At 35.9% G+C, this 8,072-nt stretch overlaps 1 long non-coding RNA gene across 1 annotated transcript; it reads right to left on the reverse strand.

Annotated features, from left to right (window-relative positions):
- Positions 1–5,168: 5,168 nt before the first annotated feature.
- LOC309489523 lies at positions 5,169–6,732 on the reverse strand. Its single transcript, XR_014202436.1, has 3 exons — positions 6,680–6,732; positions 5,652–5,699; positions 5,169–5,426 (listed from the first exon to the last, which is right to left on the reverse strand). It is a non-coding gene; the product is annotated as an uncharacterized lncRNA (long non-coding RNA).
- Between the last annotated feature and the right edge of the window lie 1,340 nt (positions 6,733–8,072).

Here is an 8,072-nt window from a genome sequence, read left to right on the forward strand (position 1 = left end):
TGGCCTTCTCCATCGAGCGAGCACATGTTCGAGTCGTAGCTGCATCCCTTGCAACTAAGATTTCCAGCCTCTCCCATCCCGGGAGACGAATCTGAACTTTCTCGGTAACGTTAAATTCAAGTGAGCCTTTACATCGTTTTGCGAAACGACCCAGAAGACAAAGCTAGACGCAAACCAGCCGGACACGCGCACGCGCGCGTCCCCTTTTCAGCATCACACTGAAAGAGTACCACATCTCGCAAGTATCTTTCTCTCTAACAGCTGATTCATGGTGTTTAGCTTGTAGGTCTGTGATTTAAGTTACCCTCTATCTTCCCTCTATATCTTTCTTTCTTTCATTTCATTTTCATTCTGATCACGCTATGTTTATGTTTTTGTTCGGTTAAATGTTTATTTGTTGGTTTGCATTTTTACGTACGTTTATGTTTGTAGTTTATATAATCTCTAGTGTGTGCCATTTTTATTAATAAACCCATGTATACTTTTAATTGTCTCTGTGTTTGAAAACCCACTTTTTATAAAGTCAATGAAACAAAAGATCTATAAAGCTACAGGCTCTATATTATAAAACTACTTTGAGTAGTTTTAATTTATAAACCCAAAGAGGTTTTGTCTTCGTGGCCAGAAGATAAACTTTCTTGGAGTTTTGTAAACAGGAATACTTCTTCTTAACTGTAATGATCAGACAGTACAGAACGAGGCATTTCCTATAATTGATAAAGTAAATGCATATGCGATTTATGAATTATGACCATGAGTTATAAATATTAATATTCCCAAAATTCCCTATATTCTTGAGCTAATTCGCATTAACCCAGAGGCATTTACGTTACACTATACAAAAGTAGGTCTGCATTTCAAAATAAGAAAATAAATAAAATGTGAAAATTGTGCATGCTCAAAAAAAGTGCTTCACTTCAGAAAAATAAAATAAAGGGAGGAAAAATGTCCCATTTTCTGTTTCACACCTTGACTCAACCGTCTCAACCAATTTTACAGATAATAAATCTCAACACATCTTAACAACTGAACAGTTTTAGAGTATCACTTTCTTCCCATCTTATATCCCACTCCCCCACTTTTTAGCTCAGTGAGAGAATTGAACTCTAGCTTGTCTTGCCAGGATTTTAAACCTGGGCTTGAATGGAGTCAGGGCCATTCTCATACACATGTGAAGGTGCTCATTCGTGAGCCTGGAACGATATTTAGTTTTGATAATGTTCATTGTGGAGAAAGGATGGGGATTTGTCTGTAGTCATCACTTCAATGTCAATTCCCATTTCCAAAAGAGAGTTTAGACCTCTCTTAAAGGACAAGTTCGGTATTTTACACTTAAAGCCCTGTTTACAGATCGTATCTGATGAAATAGAATGGTTAAGATTAAAATTTGGACACATGCTGCTGTCCCGAGAATTTTAGGTTTTTTAGAATTTTAGGAATTTTAGTACTGATTATTTCTTCACAAGACTTTTGAAAATTGTATCACGTAGCCTAGAATATTTGCTCCAAAACTATGTGAAAATCACCCTGACCGCTCATTCAGATAAGACAATATATTGATTTAAAATTTCTAAGACGTGTTTTGTGTGAAAAAGCCTTATGCGAAGAGGCGTGATCATCTCATGAATATGTAAGGCTTTAACACCTGAGAAAGACAAAGACACTCCCCTAACGGCCCTATTAGGAGCGATCAGGCCCTGTCATTCAGAGCAACCTTGCACAAAGAATGAGGAGATTTAAAAAATAATGGCTTTTAGATTGTTTGCATTTATTTACAACACAACACAATCCAAAAATACAAATGACAAAAGAGCACATTGAAAACAAAGATCCAAAGACAGAGACCTTTGTGCCATTCCTAAAAACATTGTACATACCTTTCATTTCCAAGGTGTTTGATTTTTACTTTACCATGTTCATGTACAGAGACTCATGTGAATGTTGAAGTCAGCAGGACTCAGTTGCATCTGGTCCCTGAAAGAAAAGAAAAAAAGTGAACATACTGGTATCAAGAGAAACTAGGCCTGCACGATTTTGGGAATCAATTTTAGATTTTTCTGGTTAAAATTGCTTTTTAAAATTCACAGAATACACACACACACACACACAAATGTTTCCAACAATATATAATATAATGAACACCATGTTTGTTGTGCCTTGTAGGCACAAGCTATGTGCAGTACTGCATAAAATAATAATAACAATAACCTATAGCAGCCTATAAATCTTCCAAAAGATTTCAGTAACAATGCTAGAGAAAAATATATTGATTATCTTATGTTACTTCAAATGTTTCCATTCGTTATTATGATATGAAATGAGATAATAGTAAAAACATAAAGCCTAATGTTTGGTGCATTTTTCCTTTCAAACGCGATCGCGCTCCAAAATATGATACATTCAAACGCGATCGCGCTCCAAAATATGATACATTCAAACCCGCAGCGCGCTCCAAAATATGATACATTCAAACGTGATCGCGCTCCAAAATATGATACATTCAAACGCGATCGCGCTCCAAAATATGATACATTCAAACGGGATCGCGCTCCAAAATATGATACATTCAAACGCGATTGCGCTCCAAAATATGATACATTCAAACGCGATCGCGCTCCAAAATATTAAACATTATGGTTATACATATCTATGTTTGAGCAGATATCCACAAACAGTATTTAACCCTCTGAGGTCTGAGCTGTTTTCTGGGCCATGGAGGTGTTCTGACATGCTCTGACATTTGTGTTTTTTTCTGTTACTAGTGACATTTTCATGGCTAAAGTCTAATTACACTGTATTCAGCACAAACTCTGCTACAATAATATATCAGCAGCCTGTATGTAAAAGTTTGTAGTTTTGAGATAATGACATTTATGCGTGGTTTGTGAAAATACAAAAAAAAATTCTCACTGAAATAAGGCCATGAAACCCATACTGATTATTTCTTCACAAGACTTTTGAAAATTGTATGACATAGCCTAGAATATTTGCTCCAAAACTATGTGAAAATCACCCTGACTGCTCATTCAGATAAGACAATATATTGATTTAAAATTTCTAAGACGTGTTTTGTGTGACAAAGCCATATGCGAAAAGGCGTGATCATCTCATGAATATGTAAGGTTTTAACACCTGAGAAAGACAAAGACACTCCCCTAACTGCCCTATTAGGAGCGATCAGGCCCTGTCATTCAGAGCAACCTTGCACAAAGAATGAGGAGATTTAAAAAAGAATGGCTTTTAGATTGTTTGGATTTATTTACAGCACAACACAATCCAAAAATACAATGACAAAAGAGCACATTGAAAACAATGATCCAAAGACAGAGACCTTTGTGCCATTCCTAAAAACATTGTACATACCTTTAATTTCCAAGGTGTTTGATTTTCACTTTACCATGTTCATGTACAGAGACTCATGTGAATGTTGAAGTCAGCAGGACTCAGTTGCATCTGGTCCCTGAAAGAAAAAAAAAAAAGAAAAAACTGTGAACATAATGATATCAAGAGAAACTAGGCCTGCACGATTTTGGGAATAGATTTTAGATTTTTCTGGTTAAAATTTCTTTTTAAAATTCACAGAATACACTTACACACACACGTTTCCAACAATATATAATGAACACCAGGTTTGTTGTGCCTTGCAGGCATAGGCTACGCAGTGCTGCATAAAATAATAATAACAATAAATTAAATCTTCCAAAAGATTTCAAGAACAACTACGCTAGAGAAAAATATATTGATTATCATATGTTACTTCAAATGTTTCCATTCGTTATGATGATATGAAATGAGATAACAGTAAAAAAATAAAGCCTAATGTTTGGTGCATTTTTCCTTTCAAACGCAATCGCGCTCCAAAATATGATACATTAAAACCCACAGCGCGCTCCAAAATATGATACTCAAACCCACAGCGCGCTCCAAAATATGATACATTCAAACGCCATCGCGCTCCAAAATATTAAACATTATGGTTATACATATCTATGTTTGAGCAGATATCCACAAACAGTATTTATCAGGAAACACGGGTCTAAATAGTATAATATTCACCATATACAGTATCTAGCAACACTGTTAACGATTTTCTTGTATTTTTACAGTACAGTACTGGCAGCAAGGTTGCCAGCAAGTTACTGTATTTTGATTTACAGTAACTGTACTGTAATTTACTTTACAGTACAGAAGAAAAAGTACTGTAAACTACAAAACAGTACTTTACTGTATTTTTACTGTATTTTTGTAATGTTTCTGCTTCTGCTGTAATTAATTATACAGTATTGTACTGTAATATCTATATTGATACATTATTGCTAAATATTATAATTTTCAAATTACTAATAATGATAATATTATATTTATATAATATGTAGTTATTACAGTATATACATTTACAGGTAATAATATTATAATGCAACTTCAGAATAACTGCAAATCAATCAATCCAAACAATGTTAGTCAAATTTTTTTTTTATTAATCAGTTACACTGTTTATTTGTGAAAAAAACATTTCATTTAGGAACATTGCATGTCCAGTACACCAGCACTTTACAGGTAAACAGCTTTTAAAGGGATAGTTAAAGGAACACGCAGACTTTTTGGGACTTTAGCTTATTTCCCGTATCCCCCAGAGTTAGTCCATACATACCCTTCTCATCTCCGTGCGTGCCGTAACTCTGTCTGACGTACCCACCGCTAGCCTAGTTAGCACAAAGACTGGAGGTAAACGGCTCCAGCTGGCATACTGCTCCCAATAAGAGACAGAATAACCCAACATTTTCCTATTTACATGTTATGATTTGTATAGTCACAGCGTGTACAAATAACAAGGTCACATGAGACACGGCCATCTTCTAACCGTACACATATTGGGAACTATATTCTCAGAAAGAGAAGCACTGCTACTTCTGCGGAGTGATTTGCTCGCAGCACCTGAGAAGCTCGGTGGTGAGGAGAAGAGTTCGCTCAGAGTGTTGCGCTAATCACTCTGCCCATGTAGTAGTGCTTCGCCTTCTGAGAATATAGTTCCCAGTATGTATACGGTTAGAAGATGGCTGTGTCTCATGTGACCTTGTTATTTGTACACGCTGTGACTATACAAATCATAACATGTAAATAGGAAAATTTTGGGTTATTTTGTCACTTATTGGGAGCAGTATGCTAGCTGGAGCCGTTTACCTCCAGTCTTTGTGCTAAGCTAGGCTAGCAGTGGGTGCGTCAGACAGTGTTACGGCACACACGGAGATGAAAAGGGTATGTATGGACTTCACTTATCTAACTCTGGGGGATACGGTGAATAAGCTGAAGTTCCAAAAAGTCGGTGTGAGAGGTTGAGAAACTGCATGACTTGCGGCTGTAGCTGGACATACTTTTAAATTTGGCTGGGACTTTGAGGTGGTACTGGAACCTGGCGGTGACCAAAACTGAAAAAGACATGACACACAAAAACACGTATGACAAAACCTGTTATCCACAGCACCAATAAAGATGAGCAGACAGTGTAAGAGAGAAATTGTAAAAGAAAATTCTGTAGAAATAAAAAAAATTTAATAAAAAAAAAAAAACAGCCAATTAAAAAAAAAAAAAATTTACCTTTAGATTTTAAAACTTTAAGTTTAAAACATTGTATTAACATGGCTAATACTTACAGAAAACTCCTTCCCAGGCTGCAAATAAAATTGTCCCACACTGTAGAGCTGTAAGAAATCAAAATACATATTATTCAGTTATCTGTTATGTTTCTTGTTGAGGACATATTTCATTCATCTGCTTACAATACATCTAGGTTAATAAAATAAAAATAAGCTTCACTTTACCTCTTTAAATATTCTAAATAGCTTTTTTGGCATGCATTTTACTTGTCTTTGTTGCCTAATAGATCATTATTAACTCTGATAGTTTTTTTTTTTTTTTTTACAATTTACACTTTTATTCATATTTTTAATTATTATAATAATCATTATTTGTCATTACAAATCACAATGCTACAGAACTGGGTCTCCCGCCTAAATATAAATGAAATAAAAGGCTAAACTGGTACCAATAGCCAATCTCTCTAAGCCCAAATCACCCATTTTGCGTTGCAAAGGAAAGTGCAGTATTTTTAACCCTTGTTTTCATGTGTTTTTGTGTCTAAACGACTTATTAAATTTGGTCCAGTATTTATCATAAAAGTTCGTAAAATCATAAAATCATAAAGTTCGCCATCCGAGAAACGGACTGCAAATAGCAGTTTGAGCAAAATAACGTTATGTCTATAAGTGCTTGTTTTTACCACTGACGGGCTCGGATGTTATGGAAAGGATCCCTACAGATAACAGTTAACGTTAGACATGTTTGTTATCATAAGATCCTTCAAACGTAACATGTCAAATGCAGTAATTTTATCTCGCAGACCATCGTATAACACATTTAACGTTAGTTAACCACCTCGATTTGTCCTTCCACCGTTCCAACAATCACCAAGTCTGTTTTGGTCGAAATAAACCGTAAGGTAATGTTAATTCAATGTTCAAATCTCGAGTTAGATTTGAAAATGTCGGGACAAGCAACGGGGTGAAAGAGCAGATCTAACTAACTGTGTTTTTGCAACCGTCGCTGGCTAAACTTCCACTGTTATTTGTACACTATAGTGTAAAATCCTAAAACCTTATTATAAAATTCAAAATTAACTTACCAAATGTCCAGATATCCGCAGAGATCCATCCATCCATCCAGCGAGTGATCTGCGTCTGCCTGCTGCAGTTGTGCTCTGACGTCAGTCGGGCGGCGCGCGCGCTCTCTGTTTACAGCAACCCTGTATTATTGCCAGGCATATTACAGCCAGGCTACAGCTAGGTTACAGCAACACTAAAATTTACTGTAAAATGTTCCCGCTCAAACAAAATTACCCACAATACAATGCAAATTACGGTACTTTACTGTAATATAGAAATGCAGTATTGTACTGTAGGTTATTACAGTACTGTGCTGCTAAATCTACAGCGACATTTAACAGTGAACAGTTCAACTGCAATGTGAAGTTTATGCAACAATACCATAAACTAATAAGTAAGAATTTCTTACCTTACATCTTTCTTGTCTTCAAATCGCGTTCTTCTTCTTCTGGGGGTAAATCCAATGTAAGCTCAGACGTGTCTTCCAAACTCGACGAAAAGCAGAGACTTGTGAAGTGTTTTGGTGTTTTGTGTTTGAGGTAACGAGGGCGTTCGCGTTCCATGTGGAGATTTGCATGTGAATCACTTTTGCGCGAGTGGGCGTGTCGAATTAAAAAGTAATTAGCAAGCGTTTGAGATACTGGACATCCTGTTGGTTTTATACAAATTACTTAAACAGAGAATATTTGTTTTCAGTTTGAATCCAATCATTTAAAAGTACACACTTAAATGTGTATAAAGGTGTATGGCTCATAAATGTGTGAGAAGTATTCGCTGAGTTTTGTTTCAGTTTATAGACGTGCTCAAGAAAAAAAAGTTCACCGCGACGGAGAGGCAGAACGCACACCCTGTTTATTTTCTTTATTTTACAAAAGCACAATGTTTTGATTTGATTGTAAGTGGACACATACAAAAGTAGAAATATCACAGATTATTTTTTTATATTTCTTTTTTCTGTATAACCATAAATGACGGATTAATTTAAGTTTATGTTGCTGCTATGTGGAAAAAAATCCAGCAAAACGCGTCGGCGCGTTTCTCGACCTCAGAGGGTTAACAGTAAACACGGGTCTAAATAGTATAATATTCACCATATATCTAGCAACAGTTCAACTGCAATGTGAAGTTTATGCAACAATACCATAAACTAATAAGTAAGAATTTCTTACCTTACATCTTTCTTGTCTTCAAATCGCGTTCTTCTTCTTCTGAGGTAAATCCAATGTAAGCTCAGACGTGTCTTCCAAACTCGACGAAAAGCAGAGACTTGTGAAGTTTTTTGGTGTTTTGTGTTTGAGGTAACGAGGGCGTTCGCGTTCCATGTGGACGATTTGCATGTGAATCACTTTTGCGCGAGTGGGCGTGGTCGAATTAAAAGTAATTAGCAAGCGTTTGAGATACTGGACATCCTGT

Source organism: Leuciscus leuciscus, assembly GCF_965113295.1.
Source record: "Leuciscus leuciscus genome assembly, chromosome: 24".
NCBI lineage: Eukaryota > Metazoa > Chordata > Actinopteri > Cypriniformes > Leuciscidae > Leuciscus > Leuciscus leuciscus.